This window comes from Gymnoscopelus microlampas, assembly GCF_963454915.1.
Source record: "Gymnoscopelus microlampas genome assembly, chromosome: 6".
In the NCBI taxonomy this organism is placed as follows: Eukaryota; Metazoa; Chordata; class Actinopteri; order Myctophiformes; family Myctophidae; genus Gymnoscopelus; species Gymnoscopelus microlampas.
The window spans coordinates 15,673,145-15,684,356 of NC_139943.1; positions in this window are offsets into that span (position 1 = coordinate 15,673,145).

The following is an 11,212-nucleotide window of genomic DNA, read 5'->3' on the forward strand; positions in this document are numbered from 1 at the left end:
AATCTGCCAAGGTAGTAAGTATACACCTTACTCCCAGCTCGAAAAACAGGGACTGTAGACTAGAGCAGTGGTTCTCAAACTTTTTCATGTATAATTTTGTATTCATGCCAAATACAAAATTATATGTATTTGGCCACGGACCCCCATCTGAAAATATTTTGTTCCAGGGACCCCCCCAGAAGCAAAGATTTGAGTTACAAATGTTAGCTTTAAAAAAAATATATATATTCAAAGATTTGCGCTCATTTTCACGATAAAAAAAATAAGCAGATATACAAGCTCATAATTATGAGCTTGTATATCTGCTCATTTTCAATCGCCAAAGTATAAAATATGGATAAAGGGGTTAAAATGATAGTGACGCTTTATTAACACATTTTGCTGGGGACCCCCCACTTTGAGAACCAACGCTGTAGAACATCCTCAATCTGCAGCCCAAATAACATTGACATTAGCTCCTTCATACTCCCCAGAGCAGTGGTTCTCGAACTTTTTCATGTCATGGACCCCTAAAATTGCTATGTATTTGGCCACGGACCCCCATCTGAAATGATTATGTGCCAGGGACCACCAACATTTTATCAAAAGTAGGCAAACATACAAGCTCACAACGTATCGCAACATGCCTTATTTCAGCTTTTTTGGGAAAGAGATTTGGTGTAGAGAGAAAAAAGGAGGGGTTCAAAGATAGTCCCCCGGGGACACTGGCCAATCAAGTATGGTTTAAGTGGTTATTCAACCATGGTGATTTTTCAACATGCACTAATGTCAGACACAACAGAAACCATGTCAAATGCACATATATGGAGATTTTCAACATGCACTGATTGATGTCAGACAGAAACCATGTATTATTAGATGTGCCGTTTTTTGATTCATCCCAAAAGAAAGATGATGAACCAGGGGCGTCATGGCCATTCACTGTGTGTACGACGCGACACCCTCACTCACATAGATCCGTGATTTCATACCCCCCACTTTTTGAAAAAAATAAAAATAAAAAAAGAATAATACTTTTTTTTTTTTTTTTGATAATAAATCGGTAAAATCAGGAAAAAATAAGAATTAAATAACCTAACCCTAACCCTAACCCTAAAACCAAAATAAAGTAACCAATACACGAAAAAAACAAAAAAAAATCCACCCAAAAACGCACAATTTTGAAAATACAAAATGTGTTTACATTTGACAGTTACAAATGTTTTCACGATTTTTCAAAAATAGCAGATCTACAAGCTCATAGCGCGGCACTCGTGCCGCGCTATGAGCTTGTATATCTGCTATTTTTGAATAGCCAAAGTGTAAAATAAGGGGTATCGTCCACCGAAAGTCCATCCCCCCCACCTTCTGAGAGCCTGTGACGTCCCTGTGATGAACAACAACACCGATTTGCGGATGTGTCCCCTGGGTGCTTCTGATACACCGTACCATATTTATGGCCATATCGGTCGGATCGGCGGTGCGACGTAGGTGCGAGGGCCGCTTAGCCGAAATAGCCACAAATAGTGACTGTACAAACTCCCACCACGTCATGATGTGACAGGTTGTGAAGTTGTAGATCGGCTACTTTCGTTGTTCTCTGAAATGTTGAAAACTTCTGAATTTATTATGTATTTATTTTAAAGAAGGATGTCGGTATGTCGGGTTGAAAGATTCATGGCTGAAATTCACATCTACAGATACAGAGTTCAAGTTGAAAAATGGCGGATTTGTCTTTTAAGTAGAGTTTAGCTGTTTGGATCCCTGCGAGGGAATACCCACTGAGGTGTATGGCTATTGAAGAATAAAGCTATCTGCAGGGGATTGACTGCGCGCTCTCTCTCTCTCTCTCTCTCTCTCTCTCTCTCTCTCGCTCTCTCATCTCTCACACACACAAACTGCCCATAAAACAGTCCATTTCCACTCAGTGGCTCTCCTGCTATTTGACAGATCTTTCATGATGACAAGTTCTATCTCTCTCTTGTGTGTCACATACACATAAACAAGGGGGAAGTGGAATAGAATAGAATAGATAACATAATGTTGATATACTGTACTTGCTTCTGTCTGTCTGTCTTTCTTTCTTTCTTTCTTTCTCTCTAGTGGAATAATTGTCTTCAATCGTGTAAACAAAGAGAGTAGAAGTCTCAGAAGGTGGTGCCATACAGTTGAGGGTTTTATGGCAGTCAGTCGAACAAGCTTTAAAAAGCTTGTTTCGCAAACATTTTGGTTTGCAATATTGTTTATTTCTATGTATTGTTTATTTCTATGCACTGTTTTTGCTGCTGTGTTTGTAACGTATCTTTATCGTTGCTCTATGTGAAGTTCTTGTAACATTTGTTCTGAAAGGTGTTTCATAAATACATTTCCCGTACCTTACTATATCACATTTAGTAGCCTGCTGCCTCCTGCCTCCCACACCTTAAAGTTTAGTGTATCTTTGACCAAGAAATTCATTAATTTAAATCCACAGCTGTGCAAACTGACATGATGCTGTATGTATAACACACACACACACACACACACACACACACACACACACACACACACACACACACACACACACACACACACACACACACACACACACACACACACACACACACACACACACACACACACACACACACACACACACACACTAATCCAGTGGTACAGATTCACCTCATGTATGGATGTGATAAGGTCATTATGTCAAGATTCTCTTCCGTAATCAGCTATTACAGTCAGAAGTGTGTCTGGATCAAGTCAACCCTGCGACAGTACCAGACTGCTAATGCTTCTCTCCAGAGTAACCATTTCTCACCAAAGAGCCTTTTAGGAAATGGAACACGTTCTATAATTAGGTCTAGCCTGCTACATCGACTAACAGCCTTTTTCAAATGAGAATTTTGTTTAATTATGCCCTGTGTTACTTACTGAAGCTCAGACTTTTAAGCTAACGCTACATGGAGAAGCATTACTTTTGGCACCATTGGTTTAAGACAGTCAAGAAATGGGGGGACGCATTTATACAGCCTTTTCCCCCAGTCTACACCAAATCTCTGCGCCAAAAATGGCCGATCTACAAGCTCACAACGCGTCGCAGCACGATGCGTTGTGAGCTTGTAGATCGACTGTTTTTGGCTAATGTTCCCCCAAGACTATGGATGCTGGGGTTCGAGTGGTTAATCAATTGACCAAAACCAAATCCTATCTAGATGTGGGAACACTCCCCTGCGCCAGACACAATCTGGATTGTGTCTGGATGTGAGCCCACCGCTAGTCTGTCCTTTTGGCCTATTCTTGTAAAGTTTTAAATAGAATATATTTTTAAATAGTTATAAATGAATACCAAGGTTTACATTTCCCTCACAGTCCCCTGGGGTCCTTGACGGAGTTACAGGGGGCCGCCAGCTAAACCATTGATTAGTTACTGTAGAAAAAATCTATTTGTATGAGACAAACACTAAGGATTTTACAGTGTGGATTTGGGTCCCTGAGATAACAAAGAGAATGTATTAAAAGGGGGTCCATGGCCTAACCTAACGAGTAAAGAGTGTACAAATGGAAGCAAATGGACCCCATTCCATTTGTCGCACTTAAATTAACCCATTCAATCCGGGAACGCATCTGTGTTATTTTAGATTTCCTTGGGCTATTCGAAAAGTAGAGGTTGCTTTCACTCAAGCATAAAGAGTAAAATCCTGTATTAATCCATAAAGACCGGGAACGCATCTCTGTCATTTAGAAATGTCTTTGGCTATTCAAAAATAGCGGATATGCAAGCTCATAGCACTCTGTGCCGCGCTATGAGCTTGTATATCTGCTATTTTTTAATAACCAAACCATGACCAGGATTTTACTCTTTATGCTTGAGTGAAAGCAACCTCTACTTAAACTGCACTGTTCAATACTTTAGTATCACTCCAGTCTCCTTTTTGCACTGTGGCTTGTTCTGCTTTGCTCGTTGTGAATCTTAAACAGGTCTGACCACAGAAACAGTTTTCCATTTCGAGTAAGGATTTGTGTTGAACCCTTTTAAGGCCTCCAATTCTACAAAATGTCTTCTAAAACAGTTTTCTGAAAAACATATGTTGTTATATCAGTGGTTCTCAAACTTTTTCATGTCAACGACCTCCAAAATTATGTATTTGGCTGCGGACCCCCATCTGAAAATATATTTTTTACAAAACAATCTTTACAAAAACAATCTACTATATATTTACTCACGACCCATAAAAATTAGTCCACAGCCCACAAATGGGCTGTGGACCCACACATTTAGATTTGGCCAGATATATCAGTATAGGCATGCAGATCTTGTGGTCGTCTGTCTACGCGAAACTACCTCTCGATTATTTATTTACCCTTTGCCAGCAAACTGTGTACAAATACACTGAAATATTTCTATTATTATTTTTCCGGTACAGACAGTGTGTGCATGTATGTCATTTGTTGTTGTGTTCAAAACCTCACTCTGTGCCACTAATCCCAGATCTCTCGGATTAAAACTCCAACCACTCTGACTGACAACACACGTACGTACGCGTGTGTGTGTGTGTGTGTGTGTGTGTGTGTGTGTGTGTGTGTGTGTGTGTGTGTGTGTGTGTGTGTGTGTGTGTGTGTGTGTGTGTGTGTGTGTGTGTGTGTGTGTGTGTGTGTGTGTGTGTGTGTGTGTGTGTGTGTGTGTGTGTGTGTGTGTGTGTGTGTGTGTGTGAGAGATCAGTGTTTCCCCTGATGCTCTATATTTTCAAAACTAATAGACAAAATGGCCATGCCCTTAACCAATGCAGAGAGGAATCGAAAGAAAGAATGAAGGTGAAGAAAAGAATGTTGTGAAATGGGGAACAAAAAAAGTGTAGAAAGAGAGACATACTGTGGTCATGACCAATTAAAACATATGTGGAACCATTAACAATGTCACTTTAAAATACATAAATGAATACCTTTTCTAGACATTTCCGATGCCTACGTCATTGTGGCACGAGTGTCGGGGGCAGGACTATATAAAAATAATGACTTTTGCTTAATTGAAAAGTTACATAGTATGACTTTAAGATGTAGGCTAACATCACAATCATTTTAACCACTTTATCAAATTTGTTGGCTGTTCAAAAATAGCAGATGTACAAGCTCACAGCACATTACTGTGAGCTTGCACATCTGCTATTTTTGAAAATATCGAAAATGTTTCACGCCACATTGGTTCTCAAACTTTTTCGTGTCAAGGACCCCCGAATTGATGTGTATTTGATATGTATATACAGGCATGCAATGCTCATTTGGTATGTTCTTGCACTCTATTTCAATGACGTGACGCGCACGTCGCTTAACACCTACACTGCAAGTCTCACAATGGACAATTGATGTGCATCTAGGCTTATTCCTATGTTAATTCGCTAGGTGTGAGTCGGGAGCCTTTGAAAACTTTGTTGAGGTGCGAATTTAAAGTAGTTTTAAATCTATGCGTGTGCCTGCGTCTGCTTCTGGTCAAATAGCTTCCGGCACGGTGTGCAAGGCCGTCCAGTGAGCATTGCACCCCTGTGTATATATGCCAGGGACCCCCAGAAGTCCAAACATTTTCGATATTTTCAAAAATAGCAGATGTGCAAGCTCACAGTAATGTGCTGTGAGCTTGTACATCTGCTATTTTTGAACAGCCAACACATTGATAAAGGGGTTAAAATGATTGTGATGCTAATGATTGTGTGATATATTAACTACTTTTGCTGGGGACCCCCTGGAAACATCCCCAAGGACCCCTGGGGGGTCCCCTGACCCCACTTATGTAACATACAGGTGAAGCTTGACTTTGTTTATAAGATGTGAACGGACAAAGTGTTTCTCTGTACACTTAACCCATTAAGACCTGGAACGCATCTGTGTCACTCGAGATGTCTTTGGCTATTCAAAAATAGCAGATATACAAGCTCATATCGCGGCACCGAGTGCCGCGCTACGAGCTTGTAGATCCGCTATTTTTGAAAAATCTTGAAAAAACATGTTTTTAGATTCTTTTCAAAAAACTCTTAGGATTTTGATTTTTTTTAAAGAATCGCCTCAGGTCTTTCATGTGCACCATTGCTCCATTACCATTATGCTAAGAGCAATGTGCCATTCTGTGGTTTTACAATGCACTGTCCCACTGTAGTTCATTCTACATCATTATATGATGTTTTCCTACTATACTCTATTCTCTTCACTGTTTCTACACTATACCAGTTTGTAGTACCATTCTACTTAATTCTAATTGATTATATTGTTGACAATATCATCTTAATTCAGTAGCATACATAAAACGGATTACAAATAACAACGTCTACCTACATTACAACACTAAAATAGACAATTGTTCCTTTAGTCCGGTACCAATATACATCTTATTATTGAATTGATAGCCCTCAAGTCCCACCTAATAATGAGACAAGTGAATACTGAATTCCAAAACCCATGGCATATAATAAATAATGAATGAGGGTGAAAATAATATTGTAGAAATAGAAATGGCACTGAACAATCTGGCTCCCCGGTACCTCTTTGACCTCCTCAAACGTCATGTGCCCTCCCACTCCCTCAGGTCTGGTGACGCAAACGTCCTTGAGGTCCCCAGGACCAAGTACTGTACCTGGGGCGACTTTGCTTTTGCTGCCCCAACCCTGTGGAATGCACTCCCCCAATACTCTCAGAGAAGCCCCCGCCCTCCAAACCTTCCAAACCGCCCTCAAAACCCACCTCTTCAATATGGCTTTCCCCAGCTAACTCCACCCCCCTTCTCATCATTCCAATGTTTCTATTGATTTTATTCCTTAGTCTTAGCCCTTTCTTAGTGTTTTTTCTTTGTTGTTTTCTCATGCCCCCCCATGTAAAGCGTCTTTGGGTACTTAGAAAAGCATGATATGGCCTGGGCCACAGCGTGGCGTTCCAGGCACCCTAGGCTGCAATGCCAGCCTGACAGCGTGTCGCGGGTTCGAGTCCCGATCCCGACGTCCTTTGCTACGTGTCACTCCCCATCTCTCACCCCATTTAGACCTGTCAGTCTACTGTCCTATAAATAAAGGCATAAAAAGCCAACAAAAAAATCTAAAAAGAAAAGCGCTATATCAATTTCAGATATTATTATTATTAGGAGAATCCTCTCATTGTTATCCTTGTCTTCCTAATGAGCTTTGGCAATGTACACTGTCTAATATCTGACTGCCAATGAAGTGTTTCGGATCGTAAACATAAAGCTATAAAGAACCAAAGAAAGAAAGAACACATTCTGCGATGTGACTCAGCATTTCCCTTTGACTGATAGCTGACTGCTGATTGGTAGCCTGCAAGCTTTCTTATCGATGCTGATAGGCTCGCTTGTTATTGATAAATGGCCAACAGGAAATTAAAACCAGTGATCTGCACCCAGCTACTCTGTGTCTTGTTGGCTCAGATTCGGCACACGACCATGCTGTGAATATTGGCCAGTATTCATTCTCTCTCTCCCTGTCTCTCTCCCTGTCTCTCTCCCTGTCTGTCTGTCTGTCTGTCTGTCTGTCTGTCTGTCCGTCCCTAAGTCTCCCTCTCTCCTTCTGTCTGTCTCTCCCTCTTTGTGTGTGTGTGTGTGTGTGTGTGTGTGTGTGTGTGTGTGTGTGTGTGTGTGTGTGTGTGTGTGTGTGTGTGTGTGTGTGTGTGTGTGTGTGTGTGTGTGTGTGTGTGTGTGTGTGTGTGTGTGTGTGTGCGCGCGCGCGTGTGTCTATCTCTCTATCTCTTTCTCAATAAATCATGTCATTAAAGTGATGGCAGAGCTAGCATTGTGCCTGCAAGTTTCAGCAAGGTGAATCTAATCCTTGTTTTGTAAGCCTTGAAGTAGACTAGTGTGACGGAAAACATCAATATTCCTCCTCCAGGTTGCTTTGTTAACGTTTGGAGGGACATGGCAAGACAGTTGTGGAAATGTTCCATTCAAAATGAAAACTGAATTCACCACTTGGCCCAGCATTATTGCTGAAAGATGATATGCCATTTATAATTGGTTGCAGCGTGATGCGTTGTGATCTTATAGATATTTTATTATCAATGCATGACACTGGCACGCAACTCAGTATAAAGCCTGAGCACACACTTTCTGTTAGATAAAGGTGAATCCAAATCCAAATATAATGTAATCAAACTATTTCTTCTGTCAGTACTTTGTTCCTAATGACACAGTGATGTTCTGATTATAGACAAGACAGTGTTTTTAGTAACATGATAGATGAAAGACACTGCCTGACAAGAAAATGTCAAGACCATTCATTCTGCTCCTTTCTCCTCTTCCTTTCCTTTCTCCTTTAATCTATTCTCCACCGCTTCCTCATTTATCTCTCCTCCCCTCCCCTCCCCTCTCTCAAACTGCTCCTTTCTTGCACCCACCATCTATTTGATCCTTAATTAAGTCTGTCATCCTGCATACCTGGCAGGCGTGTGTGTGCGTGTGTGTGTGTGTGTGCGTGTGTGTGTGTGTGTGTGTGTGTGTGTGTGTGTGTGTGTGTGTGTGTGCGCGTTTGCGTGTGTGTGTGTGTGTGTACACATGCATGCATGCACGTTTTTATTGTGTGGGTGTATACACGTGAGTGTGTTAATTAGAAGCGGGATGGTCTAAGACAGATGCTTTTTCAGATCGGGATGTGATGGTTGAGTAGTTTAATACTGAGCTATTGGGACACAGTGTAGTAGAGGAATGTTGGCACCTTCTCTGGTGCCAAGATTTGCTGATAATAATAGCAGATCTACAAGCTCACGACACGACACAAGCTCACACACGGCGAAGGGATTTTGTGTAGAGTGGAAAAATTAAGTGTAGACCAAGCCCTGGGGGGACAACTAATGGGTTTAAGTGGTTAAGTCTGAGAGTGCACAAACTTAACGGGTCCATTTGGTTAAGTTTGTACACTCTCAGACTTACAATGAACACTGAGTATTTTACTGTGTGCATTGCAGGCTAGCCCAGCGAGCACACACACACAAAATGTGCCGGCCTATTAAGTGCTGCAGGTGTTTCATGAATATTCGATAAAACTTTAATTTCCTGATGGCAGTAATTCACAGTCTGTACCGCAACCATGGGTGAAACAAGCCACTTGCACAGCAAACATTAGCGTAGGATGTACGTTTTCTCTCCATTTCCAACGCTGATATTGTAAGTAAGAAAGAAAAACAGGTGCGCTTCCTCTGGATGCCTTCTTAGTTTAGGCAGTGGGTGCTCAGCTATGTATACAAGTCAAATCAAAAACCACTGAAGTGGAAAAAGCGGCACTCCAAAATAAATACTGCAAGACTGGCTCCGATGTAGTTTCTCATTTTTATTGAGAGAACGCTAAGGCGGTTCGGCCTTATAGCTTTCCTCAGAGCAGATTAAAAAGAGATTGAAATATTGTAAGTAATTGAGAACGAATGTCTTACAAGCAGGTTCATTTCAGGGTCTGTTTATTGTTCTCTAAGGAAAGGCATGACATTTTTTGTGTGCTTTCGTTCTCCTCTGAGAATGAACCCTAAACCATTTGAGTGACCCCATGACCTTTTCTTTAGGGCAGGGGTCTTCAACAGGGGGTCCGGGACCCCTAGGGGGTCCTCAGAGTTGCTACAGGGGGTCCGCCAAATCTCTGTGTGATAGGATCATTGTTTTTTACATTAACCACTTGAACCCTAGCATCCCTATTCTAAGGACAACTTTAGCCGAAAAGAGCTTGTAGATCTGCTATTTTCGGCAAAGAGGGGAAAAAAGAGCAGACCAAGTACAGAGTGAAAGTTCACTAAGTATTGATGGTTTAAGTCGTTAAATGTCTGAAAATACACATTAATATGAATCCAACATCTATGAAAAGCTTTAATCTGCAACACAATTTTATGTAATATATAGTGGGGGTCCCTGCTTCATCTCTCTCTCAGTTAGGGGGTCCTTGGCCTGACAATGTTGAAGACCCCTGCTTTAGGACCATCCTCAGGCCACAAAAAACACGGCGTTCTTTTTAAAAATGTGTTTGACATTCTTTTGAAACTATAATGACATGCCCCAAAATAGGAATTGATTACTAAGTGACAATTCTATCTGCTGGCAGATGCAAACTTGGGGACTTGGTTACAAGTACAGACAAGCACAGATATTCAGAAACACATTCTTGCTGCTCTAGCAATGATCATGAGTCATGCTGCTTTACATCAAGGGTCTTCAATGTTTTTCAGGCCAAGGTCCCCCTAGCTGAGAGAGAGATGAAGCAGGGACCCCCACTACGTATTGCATAAAATTGTGTTGCAGATAAAACCTTTTCATAGATAGCTTCATAGACTTGTTTGACAGCAGGGTATGTTGGATTCATGTTCATTGACATTTAACCACTTAAACCTTCAATACTTAGTAAACTTGACCTATGGCTCTTTACATGGTCTACTTTTCCCTCTACACCAAACCTCTTTGCCAAAAACAGCAGATCTACAAGCTCACAACGCCTCGCAGCGCGAGGCGTTGTGAGCTTGTAGATCTGCTGTTTTTGGCTAATGTTCCCGTCAGAATAGTAATGCTAGGGTTCAAGTGGTTGATATAAAACAAATATTCTATCACACAAGGATTACCCCCCCCCCCCCCCCCACACCTGTAGTACCTCTGAGGACCCCCAGGGGTCCCAGATCCCCTGTTGAAGACCCCTGCTTTACATACTATTCCCATGCATTAGTCTAGTGTGACATAGGTAATAGAGATGCTGCTGCTGCTGCTGCAGCCGACAGTGAAAAGAACTACAGGTGCTGCGGGCCATCAAGCTTGTCCCTGGGCCTGAAGGATGGAGTGCACCATGGGAGCTGTAGTTAAAAGCCCTGGCTGCCGTCGTAAGTCACAAGTCGTTAAATATTAAAGAACTCACAGTCTGGAGGCACCTCATCCATCTAACCAAGCATTCAGATTTTCCGTGCAGTCAGCTGTGTGGTGACAAGATGGAGAATTCAATATCGCATATGGCATTACCAGGGCCTGTAAATACCGAAGAACATTGTAAATCAGCATAGCCTCCGAGAGAGCCACTGATAAGGTTTTTATTTCCCCTTCTTTCTAAAGTAATCATCGATATCTGAACATGTGTAACAATGTATGTTAGTTCAGGCCTTTAGCCTCACGGCCAATGTTTGTACGGCCTGCAAAAGTACAAATGAACAGAGTAAGAAAGCGTTCTTGAATCTCATAGCTGCAGGTAAGCTGATACAAGCATGAATAACAACAGTATGAGGAGCAAACAGACAGATTATG